The sequence below is a fragment of the Diabrotica virgifera genome, chromosome 8, assembly GCF_917563875.1.
Source record: "Diabrotica virgifera virgifera chromosome 8, PGI_DIABVI_V3a".
In the NCBI taxonomy this organism is placed as follows: domain Eukaryota; kingdom Metazoa; phylum Arthropoda; class Insecta; order Coleoptera; family Chrysomelidae; genus Diabrotica; species Diabrotica virgifera.
In genome coordinates this window covers 14,493,500-14,505,948 of record NC_065450.1, presented here as the reverse complement: position 1 = coordinate 14,505,948, position 12,449 = coordinate 14,493,500, and positions in this window count along the sequence as shown.

The following is a 12,449-nucleotide window of genomic DNA, read 5'->3' as shown; positions in this document are numbered from 1 at the left end:
GTCAATATACAATATGTCCCTGTAGGTTGGAATCATATAAAACTTTTTTATTATTAATTTATGAAAAAAAGTTATTTTTCATAAAAAGTTCTGCATGGTCTAAAACCTAAGATTCAACCATCAGATATTTTCTTAATAACAATTTTCGATATTTTCAAATACTAAGGTACTTTACCCTTGAGCGAAATTCATATTTTCAAATACAAAGGTATATTTGATATTTGATGCATTTTAGATTCTATATTCTATACGATGCAGAGCATTTTATGAAGAATAACTTTTTTTCGTAAAATTTATAATAAAGAAGTTTTCCATAGGTTCCAAGTTGCGCAGACATACTGTATAGGACCGCAAAAATTTTTTTTTGAACATTTAATATTGTTTAAGCTTGTTATTAAATGTATTTTAGGTAAGTAATTTGTACAGAAAAAATTTTGATGACTTTGTGTAAACATTTTTTTAACTGATAATTTTCGGATTTTGTATTACATTCTTTACCTTTCTTAATTTTCTCAAAAAGAAGTTGTTTATTACATTTTTGAAGTAAAATAATTTAGTGCACTTTAAAGACTATATCTTAAGCTTTAAAAATCACCTATAAAATTGTAATATATCCGTTTAAACTGGAGTACGGAGCATACTAGTTAGCTCGCGAGTTCAAAAATCCCTTTTAATATAATACAGTTTAAAAATAATAGTTTTCGATCCGAAAACTGTATACATACTGGTTCGCTTCAATGGTTAAGCAGGCTTTCACAGGCAATGGTTGTACGCTCAAGTAATGAACTGTTTTCCTTGTTCACTAAGTAATCAGCAAATCTAACTAAAGTCTATAGCAAAACATTCACGTACGTCTAATGGATCTAGGAAAATCCAACTTTTTGAATTTTTCTACACCATGATTGTCCGAGATGAAATCTACATCATTTTATTTTCGCAGAGAGAAACGCTTCACTTACGGCTGCATGGATCCCTTTTTCGAAATCGGATACACAATCTTGGGATTAAAAAGGTTTAATTTTTGACACAATTTAGGGCAATCACATATGAATTTGCTAACTTATTTGAAAGCAAAGGAATAACGGCACAAAGTGTCCATTATTGAGTCCATGAATTGTAAATAGTTAAGTAAAAAATTTTGTGCAGTATTTAAAAATTCCATCAACCTAAATAATTGCTTCTAATTTACTTAAAAAAGTTAAGTTGATTTTTTTTTTGAGTAAAACATCGTTTAGTAAGATATTTAATAAGTAAGTTGTTTAGTAAGAGTTTAGAGTCCTATAGGTAAAATTGTATTAGTTACACATTTTTAAACCATTTTTGATTATAATTCATGTACGTCTCACTTTCCGCCCACACCGAACGTTTGCCCATATTTTTTCTGTTTATTTCAACTTAAGATAACTTTAATATTCTTCTTTCATTTCCAATTTGTAAAATTTAGTTTGATCAATTAGTTAAGAAATTATAATAAATTAAAAAAACAATAGAATCCTTTATAAAAGGTATTTTGTAAGCACACATCATCAGTGCTTATCGAAAATGATTGGTCAACCAATCGAAAACTAGTTCTGTGATGTAGCCCTTTTTAGGGATTTTTAAATATATACCTTTTATAAAGGATTTTATTCGTTTTTTGTATTATATGGTATACAGCCTACAGGAAAGCTTTTTCCTTGTGGATTTTTATAATAAATTAATTCAAACGCGCGCATCGTTGAACGCTTCTATAAAGTGCGCCAATGTTTGTGAGAAGGGTGACTTGAGCGTTCTAAATAAAAAAATTATAGAAGCTGTAGATTTAATATTAGACAAATCTTTGTATTCGGTTCTTTACGTAGAATTTTTAAGTCAGTTTTTTTCTAAAATTTATAATTTTCGTCGGCATTTAAAAAACAATTAATTTCGCAGTTGATTTGTTTAATAAAAAGTGAAGCACCCACTTTTGGAGTACCTACTACTTTTTGATATGTTGTTTATTTAACATTCTTAATGAAATTATAAAAAGTTCCATCTTATTTGATTTTTTCCATAAGCAAAAACTCCATTGACTCCTCTATTATACTTTTTGCCTATTATATTATAAACTATTATTATAATATAAGGAAATTAACGACTTTATATTCGGATTTCGGATTCTTTCATAATAAATATTCTTAAATTACATCTACCTTTTTATTTTATTACCTGAGTGAGTTGGTGAGGAAAATACCTGTCGGATTATATGTTTTTAATGGTTGGTGAGGAATTTACCTCCGCCCGTTTGATTAGACTTAGAATTCTTATTATTAATGAAATTCCAGAAATTGTTAAACTCATTTTCTATATTTTCCTCAATTTGCCGTATATATTTCCTGTGCTCTATGTTAATTAATGATTTCAGTTTTTTTCTGGTCTCTATAAATTGATTGTTAAAATAAATTTAAACATGTCTTAACTTTCTAAAATTATTTTTTGTTTGAGCAACTTTTTGATATCAGGCGTAAACCATTTCGGAAAATTAGAATAATTCTTGTAAATATTATATTGTGGTACAGATCCTTCAAATATATTAAGTACTTTTAAGTAAAAGATATCTAGAGCTTTATCTACCTCTATTTCCTCTGTTACAGCTTCCCACGTCATATTTCTCATCAAATCACACATCAAATCAAAATTTGCTTTTTTAAAATTAAATCTATTACCAACTAACTTATCTGTTTGTCTAAAACTTGATACTGTAAATGAAAGTTGAATTTCCAGAGATGGATGTAATCTATCTTCCTTTACTAACGGTAACTGCTCTTGACATACCTTACAACTATTTATATTATCTGCAGATGCTACTACTTGATCTAAAGTTTTGCCCTGCCAGTTTTTTACATTGTTATAAAGCAAAAATGAATTAAAATTTAAAAACTCAATCATACTTTTAAACTTAGCACTTCCATTAGTAAAATCTAGATTTTCGGTTCCTTTAATTTCTGCAATATTGAAGTCGCCAAAAATAAACGTGTTATTAATATCAGTAATATGTGTTTGTAACAATTCGAAGCAATTCGCATAGTCATGTAATTTACAATCTGGTGGAATATACACTCCAATTAATTTTATACTTAATTTGTTATTAATTTTTAAATCCGCAACCAAAATTTCAAAAGATGAACAATGTTGTGTTACTTTTAAAATCTTATGCTCCTTTTTTATTACCATTAATACTCCTCCTCCCTTAGTTTTGCCAGAAATCTCCTGGTTTCTGTCAGATCTCAATAAGTTAAATACATTTATATCAATTAGTTCTCCATCAACCATATCCTCCCGAAGCCATGTTTCTACAGCTACTACTACATCATAATTACCTTCCAAGCAATTTTTATAGAATTCCGCAGTTTTCGTGTTCAGTCCCCTACAATTCTGAAAGTTTATGTGAATCCCTGTCATGAATTTAGTTGTCCCCTGATATCAAATCCTAATCATATTATATTTATTATTTAATATATATTTTTTTACACCTATTTTATTTCTACTATACCGTAGTAAATTCTTTTCGTAAATTTTTGACAAACCAAATAACTTAAAACAATAATTGAAATAATTTAAAACATCCAGTTTTTCTATAAGTAACTCATTAACAACATCAATATTTTTATCCTCTTATACACTACAAACCAAAATCAACGAATTTAAGTTCCAAATTAATATATCTAAATTACTATCAACAAAAACTTATCAGTCACTAATATACACATTACAGAAACTTTGAGTATAAAGTAGCCCACACACGTTAATTGTCAAGATCCGATTCGCAAGTAATCACTTTAATTTCATCATTCTTCTTTATAAATACTCTACCATCGTAACTCCATGCCTCAGTCTTCCCGAACTTACTCCTTGCCTTCTTCAATAATGAATACCTATGTTTCGTTAGATCTTCATTCACAAATATTTTTGTTTCTCTTAATTGTCTTCTAGCACTTAGAATTTCCTTTTTCTTCAAATAAGAACTAAAGTCTACCACCACTGTTCTCGATTTATTAGTTTGCAAGTTTAATTTACCTTGTCTGTATAAATTAGAAATTTCGCTGGAATTGCATTTTATTTTCAATGTGTTGTTTATAATATTTATGACAACGGACATCAAATTTTAGTTATGGAAGCTACCCACGCCTAAAAATTTGGTCACGGTACTTAAAGAAGAAGTTGATAAAATCTCATCTTATAAATCATTCGACAATTCCAAACTTAACTTTAAGCCTTCGGAATTTTATTGCAAGAATTGCCAAAATAACATTACCGAACTCATCACAATCACAACCTGAACCATCGTTCATCAGTTTTGTTCATTTTGCCCTCGCCGCAAAAATAGAAAAGTAATAAAAATTGTAATTCTTGTCATCAACCACTTGTTCAGAGCATTCTTGTTTTACTTGTAAAGTGCGGTGCTGTAAATTATGAAGAATATGAGATTGATTAATATTGTTTAATTCCGATCATTTGTTGACGGCAGCTCGGAAAAGGGATGCAGAGGATCTGTTAAACTATTCTCTCAGGTTTAAACCATGACGTTCTTCTTCGACCTGGCCCTCTTCTTCCGTCTACCTTGCCTTGTATTATTAAATGAAGTATATTATATCTCTCTGAATGTCGCATAACATTGCCAAAATATTCAAGTTTTCGATTTTTAACTGTTCTGACGACTTCCGTGACTTTTTCCATCCGGTGCAAAACAATTTCGTTACGAACTCTCTCCACCCAACTTATTCGTAGGATTCTCCGGTATACCCAGATTTCAAAGGCTTCCAATTTCTTGAGAAGAGTATCTGTTAAAGTCCAACCTTCGACACCGTACAAAAGAGTAGAGAACACATAGCATCTCACTAATCTAATTTTAAGATTCAAAGTAATGTTGTTTCCACAAAAAAGTTTCTTTATCTTAAAGAATGCAGCTCTGGCCTTCTCTATACGTAATTTCGTTGCTCATGTCCCAGTTCTCATTTAGATTACAACCAAGGTAGGTGATACTGTTAGTTCCCTCTAATTGTTCACCATAAGCTGTTACTACTTCCGCTGTTTAGCTTGGGTCCATATTCATCACACGTTGTGATAATCCTATTAATCAGATGTTGAAGTTCTTCATAATTGCTCGCAATTAACAGCGTGTCATCTGCGTATCTCAAATTATTAATATTGACGCCATTCATTTTGATACCACATTGAGCATTATCCACTGCTTTATTGAAAACAAACTCCGAATAGATGTTAAATATTCATCATCATCATCATACAACCTCTTCTGTCCACTGCTGGACATAGGTCTCTCCCATTCTTCGCCACTCTTCACGGTTCTGTGCTTCTTGTTGCCATTTCTTGGATATTCGTTTAATGTCGTCCATCCAGCGTGTTGGTGGTCGTCCTCTGCTGCGTTTGTCTTCTCTTGGGCGCCAGTCAATTAGTTTTCTGGTCCATCGTGAGTCTTTCAGTCGCGCTATGTGACCTGCCCAATTCCATTTCAGCTTGGCTATACGTTCAACGACATCAGTGATACCTGTTCTTTTCCTTAAGTCTTGGTTCCTTATTTTGTCTTTTTTTGTCACGCCGAGAATCGATCTTTCCATGCGCCTTTGTGCCACTCGCATTTTTAGTGCTGTTGTTTTTGTGAGCGTGAGAGTTTCTGCTCCGTATGTCATAATAGGAAGAACGCATTGGTCAAATGTCTTCCGTTTCATAGCTGTCGGGATGTTGCTCTTAAAGATGTCTCTTAGTGATCCATACGCCGCCCAAGCAAGTGTTATTCGTCGTTGAAATTCGCAGGTCTGATTGTCCTTGCCTATTCTGACTTCATGACCGAGATATATGTACTTTTCTGTCAATTCTACCACTTGATTTTGGATGGTTAGGTGTTCGCTGGGAACTAAATTTGTCATAAATTTGGTCTTACTGATGTTCATTTTTAGACCTATTGTTGAAGACACGTTTTCTAATTCTAGTAGCATTTGTTGTGCTTCACCCAGATCTTCGGTAATAAGTACTATATCGTCGGCAAAACGCAGATGATTGAGCATTTCTCCATCTATCTTTATTCCTCTATTTTCCCACTTTAGCATTTTAAAGGCGTATTCGAGGACCGCTATAAATAATTTAGGTGAGAGAGTGTCGCCCTGTCTCACACCTCGCTTGATATGAATTTCTCTGGTAGTATCATGTAGTTTTACACGCATTGTGGCGTTTTGGTATAATGTTTGCACTAACTTTGTAAACCGGTAATCTATTCTACTATTGTTCAGAGCAGTTATAATGCTGTCTAATTCCACAGTGTCGAAGGCTTTGTGAAAGTCTACGAAGATAAGTACCAGTGGTTTGTTATATTCTATCGACTTTTCTATTAAGGTTTTTACTGTTTGTAGGTGATCGTTCGTTCCGAATTTTGAGCGGAATCCAGCTTGTTCTCGGGGTTGGTAGAAATCTAACTTTTTTTCTAGTCTTGTCGTAATTATTCGGGTAAACATTTTATAGATGTGGTTCAATAAGCTGATTGGTCTATAGTTTTCTAGGTGCGCCTTGTCTCCTTTCTTGTGTAGTAAAATTGTTACTGCATTGTTCCATGTTTCCGGTATGCAACAATCTGTTAGACAAAGGTTAAAAAAAATTTTTATTTGGTTGAGAAGGACACGTCCACCCATCTTTATAGCTTCTATTACGACTCCATCTTCTCCTGGCGCTTTGTTGTTTTTCATCCTTTTCATTGCGTCCTGGATTTCGCTTAGTGTGATCTCTGGCATGAGCTCTGAACCCTGGTTGATAACTTTGCGTGATGCAGCGGCTTCTAAATTCTTTTGGTCTTCTCTTTGGCTTGTATATAGTTCTTGATAGAAGTCTTCAACTATGTGTAGTAGTTCTTCTCTATTTGATGTGGGGACTCCTTCTTTGTTCTTTAGTTTGTGTATTTCGCATTTTCCATTGTTTAGCCGCCTTCTCAGGACTTTCAGACTTTTATTTTCTTCTATAGTCCGCTGGACTTTTTCATTCTTAAATTTCCTTAAATCTTTCCTTATAGCTTTTGATACTTCTTTGTTTATTTTTCGCAGTTCTTCTTCGTCAGTGCTTTCGTTTTCTTTGATTTTTCTTCTAGTTTCCATTAGTTGCTTTGTTTCAATGGTTATTTTTTCGTCTTGGCTTCTTTTAGGACAGCATTTTACTTGAGCCTCTCGAATAGCTTCTACGATATTTTCGTTTAGGGCATCTACATTATTCATGCATTCATTTTGTTGTAGGATTTTATTGATATTGCCTTGGTATTCATTTAAATTCGTTGGGTCAATCCATATTGGGTTGGCTTTCTTCCTAATCATTTTGGATCTTTCTGTTATTAAGTCTAATTTTAGTTTGGCTCTTACCATTCTATGATCGCTGCCTGTGGTAAAGCTATTAAGGACTGTGACATCGTTGAATATATATTTTTTGTCACTGATTATGTAGTCTATCTCGTTTCTGGTCTTACCATCTGGGCTTTTCCACGTCCATCTTCTGTGATCTTTTTTAGAGAAGAAACTATTCATCTGGTAAAGATTTTGTTGTAATAGAAATTCTAATAGTGTTTGGCCACGCTCGTTTCTGCCTTTGGATCCAAATTTACCTAGTGCTGTTTCCTGTTCATCCTGCTTTAGACCGATCTTTGCGTTAAAGTCGCCGCATATAATCGTGTAATGTGTTGGTGTTTCTTTCAGTGCCGTTGAGATGTCATCGTAGAAGTCTTCAATCTCCTCATCCGGATGGTTCGTTGTTGGTGCGTATACCTGAATAATCTTTATTCTATACCTTCGGTTTAGCTTTACGATTAAATAGGCTACTCTTGTGGATATACTTCTTGTAATCACTATGTCATTTGCAAGTCTTTTGTGTATAAAGAATCCAACTCCCCCGACTGATTCGGTTTCACTACCTATACTATAAAATATATGCCCTGATTTTAGTGTTGTCAGGTTTTCTCCATGTCGTCTTACTTCACTGACTCCAATGATATCCCATTTTACTTTTGACATCTCGATTTCCATTTCAGTGACTTTTTCTTCAGATAATAATGTTCTGGCATTGTAGGTACAGATAAAGAGTGTTAGAGGTTTTTTCGTCTTTCGCGTCGTCAGTTTTTTGTCCCCCCCAGAATCCTTGGGACAGACTGATAAATCAGTGTGAGAGTTTCGATTTCTCGCTATACTCACCTGGGGTACATCCGCTTCTGTTTTAAAATCTGACATTTTGTTGGGAGGTATTTGCCTTAAAACACCACGCTGGCAAGGCGGGTTGGTGAGTTTTTAATTCAGCCGCTCATTGTGAGTACCGACGCTGTTTGAAGCCGCCCGCTCCGGGTCAGACGCTTCTAGGTTTGTGATCTTATACTACCCCTAAAATCGAGGGTTGCCAGCTCCGCCATCTTCGCCGTACCGGAAGTATTCTTCGTCGCCTTGGATGCCGTTCTGGACTTCATCCGTGACCCTGGACAAGGGACCCTTAGCAGGTACTAGCTTCCCGGGTCAAGAAGCTCCTGGAATCTGCGGGGGGCAGGGATTGATTCACTTTCCCTGATAGGACTATCCAAGAGAGTCCAAAGGACTTCAAAGGAGTTCCTACCCGCTACCCAGAGATGTTAAATATTAGCGGCGACAAAATGCAGCCCTGCCTTACTCCTCTTCGTATTTGAAGTTCTTCGGATGTGTCCATTAGGCTAATCCTAATGTTTGCACGTTGATGCCACGAAATGCCAAATTTGAGCAAGTTGATCAGATTTTTTACCATTGATATCAGTTAAATTGTAGCGCAGAGAGTCACGGCAAAATTAGATGTAGGATAGAACAGGCCGATTTCCAAGCTATTGTGTAACAGAGACCTAAAATTGGCATTGAGAATCCGCCTATTTCGCTGCTATATGTTCTCGGTCTTACTTTATGGTGTCGAGTATTGGACTATGAATAAAATCGATCGAAATCGCCTTGACGCTTTCGAAATGTGGTGCTAGAGAAGAATTTTAAAAGCTTCTTGGGTAGAAAAGATTCGAAACTCTACAATACTAGAACGTCTTAGCAAGACTACTGAGATAAAAACATCCAGAAGAGAAAGTATTTGGGACATGTAATGACAGGTCCCAAATATAGTGTAATGGTTTTACTGTAACAATAAAACAAGCGGTTCGTATTAATATACGACTTTATTTATTTATATAAGTTTACATTACCGAATTCTATCTATAACCAACTCAAATAATACCGCGCTTTTTACAGGTTCTTTTCTAGAAATGTCTGCCCATCTCTAGACCTGCCGAACATTCCATAGAGATTCCTGAAGTGAAGCTTAGATTCTGTACCATCATCACTCTCAAACGTTCTGTACAGAAGATTATTTTTTAGTACCAGGAAATTCCGTTGGCTCCAGTAGGCCTTGACTTCTGGACTATATGCATTAATTTTCTGCCAACTAGGTCTCTCACCTCGACGCATCCAATCCAATACTCTTTTTATACATGGATCATCTTCTTGGCCGTCTTGTAATTGTTGGGGCTGCCATTGCTCATTAACTGAGGTGGTTCGTCTCACAGGGCAAATCAGATTCACAGTTCAAATACAGATGCTCACAGGGGAGCGTCTGTATATTTGAACTAACTCTTCCAGCTCTCTTCACGAGTCTCTTCGGCATCGTGTCACGAACCACTCTCCGTACCATTTCCTCCAAACGTTCATCTTTTCTCTTATCGCCTTTTCCCACGGTTAGTACTCGATTGTTTCGTGAAGCTTGGCTAGCTGCTTTCTTGTTCCAAGATAATAGCGAGCGCTTCATCTAAAATTTTCGGTCTCTCTAGTCGTTAACCTTTTTTGCAGTTCCCTCTCTCTCTCTCTCTCTCTCTCTCTCTCAACCCATTGATGAAGGTATCTGCGGTAATTTCTTTTAAAACGCTGTCTGGTACCTCCGAATATAGACCAATCAAGTTAGTAAAAAATAAGCCGTTTTTCGACATAATTGAAAAGACGAGGTTTGACAGTTGAAATGTGTAGTATGAGATATTACAAAAGGGCTACCATCTTGGGATTCATCAATTTTTTAGTGGAACATTTTTTAAATAAACAATCAAAACGTCAAACTTAGTTTTGTGCTCATAACTTAAAAATTTGTTTATTTAGAGACTTGACGTTCACAGGTAACTTTTTAGAATAAAAAGATACATCGAATGAGATACGCTAAATGAAAATCGGTTAATAAACAAAAAAGTTATTGCAAAACAGACGACAAAATCATTGTTTTTTAATAATGTTAATAACAATTTTATTGTTTATTAGAATATGTTTAAATATACCTAAACTTGAGGGCATTATGGTGTTTGAATGGTGTGCAAAAAATGGTCCAGATCTGTTTAATAGTTTTCGCAAAATTGAATTTGTTTATAAATTTTTTTGAAAAACAAGCTAATTTCTGAGGCTGGTCCAGTTAATATAGCTGAATGTATCTCAATAATCCGGAGCTCATTTCCTTCGTTAAGATGTATACTAACAGCCTATGAAAAAAAAAAGTAAAAATAGTTACATATACGTACACAAAATTATTTGTTAATAAATAGCAGTTTTTAAGCTTAAAAACAATTACAATAATTTCGTAGAAATTAGATAAAATTAAATGGCAATAAAAAATACGAAAAGCTGGTTAAAATACACAACTTTTAAAAAAAATTTTAGGTCGTACGACCCTTGGGGTCTGAGATAGCCCCTTTTTTTGAAAAAATCACTGTTACGTTAATTAACAACACTAAGATCTGAAATTAACCAATATTTTATAAGAAAAGTCAAAGTTTTTAACAAAGTTTTTAGCAAGAAAAAATGTTAAAAATTGTTTAAACAGTAGTGTTATAAACAAAAATATTTTGCGTTCCGACTAAAGTAAAAAATAGCGGGCGTAGTCGACTGACTGAATAGTGGGCGCGGTTGGCGACCGGCAGCAACTCGTAAAATTACGTTATACCGACCACAAAAATCAACTTTAAAGTGAATAACAAATTTTCATCATTCCTTATGTTTTCGAGGTCTCCGAATCCGAATATGGAGTTTATTTTTTTCTAGAATTAGTGGAACATGTTCAAAAATCAAATTTTATGCCAAAATGCGATAAATCAATTTTGATGATTTTTCAATTTTAACTCACTGTATTTTTGGTCGCTGTAAATATTTCCTTTTGAAAATTTTACTGTGCTATCTTTGAAGCATTTAGATAACAATGAGATTTGTCCAAAATTATTAAACACATTAAAAGAGAAGTTGTTAATTTTTAAACATTTTGTCGTCAGATTTCGTTAGTTTCATGCTTACTTAAAAAAGTTGAGTGACAAACTTTTAAGTTTATAATTTTAACTAACACAGAAATAAAATATAATTCATGAAGATGTTTTCCAAAAAAATTTAATTTAAAATATGCAATAGGAAAAATGTTATGTGACTTTATAGACGAGCGGCACACTGGTACACCCCAAAAAAGCTTATTTCTCGAGATACTGATACTAATTTTGGTAATACTTTATATTTTTGATGGTGCTGAAAACGAAAATTAGGGTTGTTTTGAAAAAATGCCCCTTTTTTTGAAAAAATCACTGTTACGTTAATTAACAACACTAAGATCTGCAATTAACCAATATTTTATAAGAAAAGTCAAAGTTTTTAACAAAGTTTTTAGCAAGAAAAAATGTTAAAAATTGTTAAAACGGTAGTGTTATAAACAAAAAGTATTTTGCGTTGCGACTAAAGTAAAAAAAAAATAATGGGCGCAGCCGAATGAGTATAAATTCGCGGACTACCATGCGCTAGACCGTTGCAGCCCATCTGTAACATTGACAGTATACCGGATTTGAAGCTTAATATTATATTTATATATTTTGGAAGAAACTTGCATTTTATGAATATTATTATCTTGCACATTTATTTACTAAAATTATATTTTAAATAAATAAATTTAAAAAATAACAATAAAAAGGCCACTTAAAAAGGTTTATACATCCCATTAGCTGCTTTGTTTTGGATAATTTTGCAATGAAAATAAGATAAACATTATTATTTTAATGTGGTACCATAGATAAAAAAAATAGTAAACTTGGTACAGTAGAACCCGATTGGTAGGTATAGGCCATTTTTTATTCTCTATTTTGAATCCGTGTGTAGTCCAGGCTGTATCGTCGGCCCCGTTAGGTAAATTATTCCGATTCTTATTTTTTGCACAAACTTACTCAAAAAAAGTCCCTTATAACAAATCCAGAGGGTACCAAGAGCTACCGCGGCCGGAAAATTGTTTAAACAATTTTTTCATTAATGTTCTGTTAACTTATAAAAGTTGGGTGACAAACTGTTTAGTTTATAATTTTAATCAACGCAGCATTAAAACATAGGTCCTGAAGAAGTTTTCTGGAAAATTTCAAGTCAAAATATGCAACAGAAAAAAAGTTACGC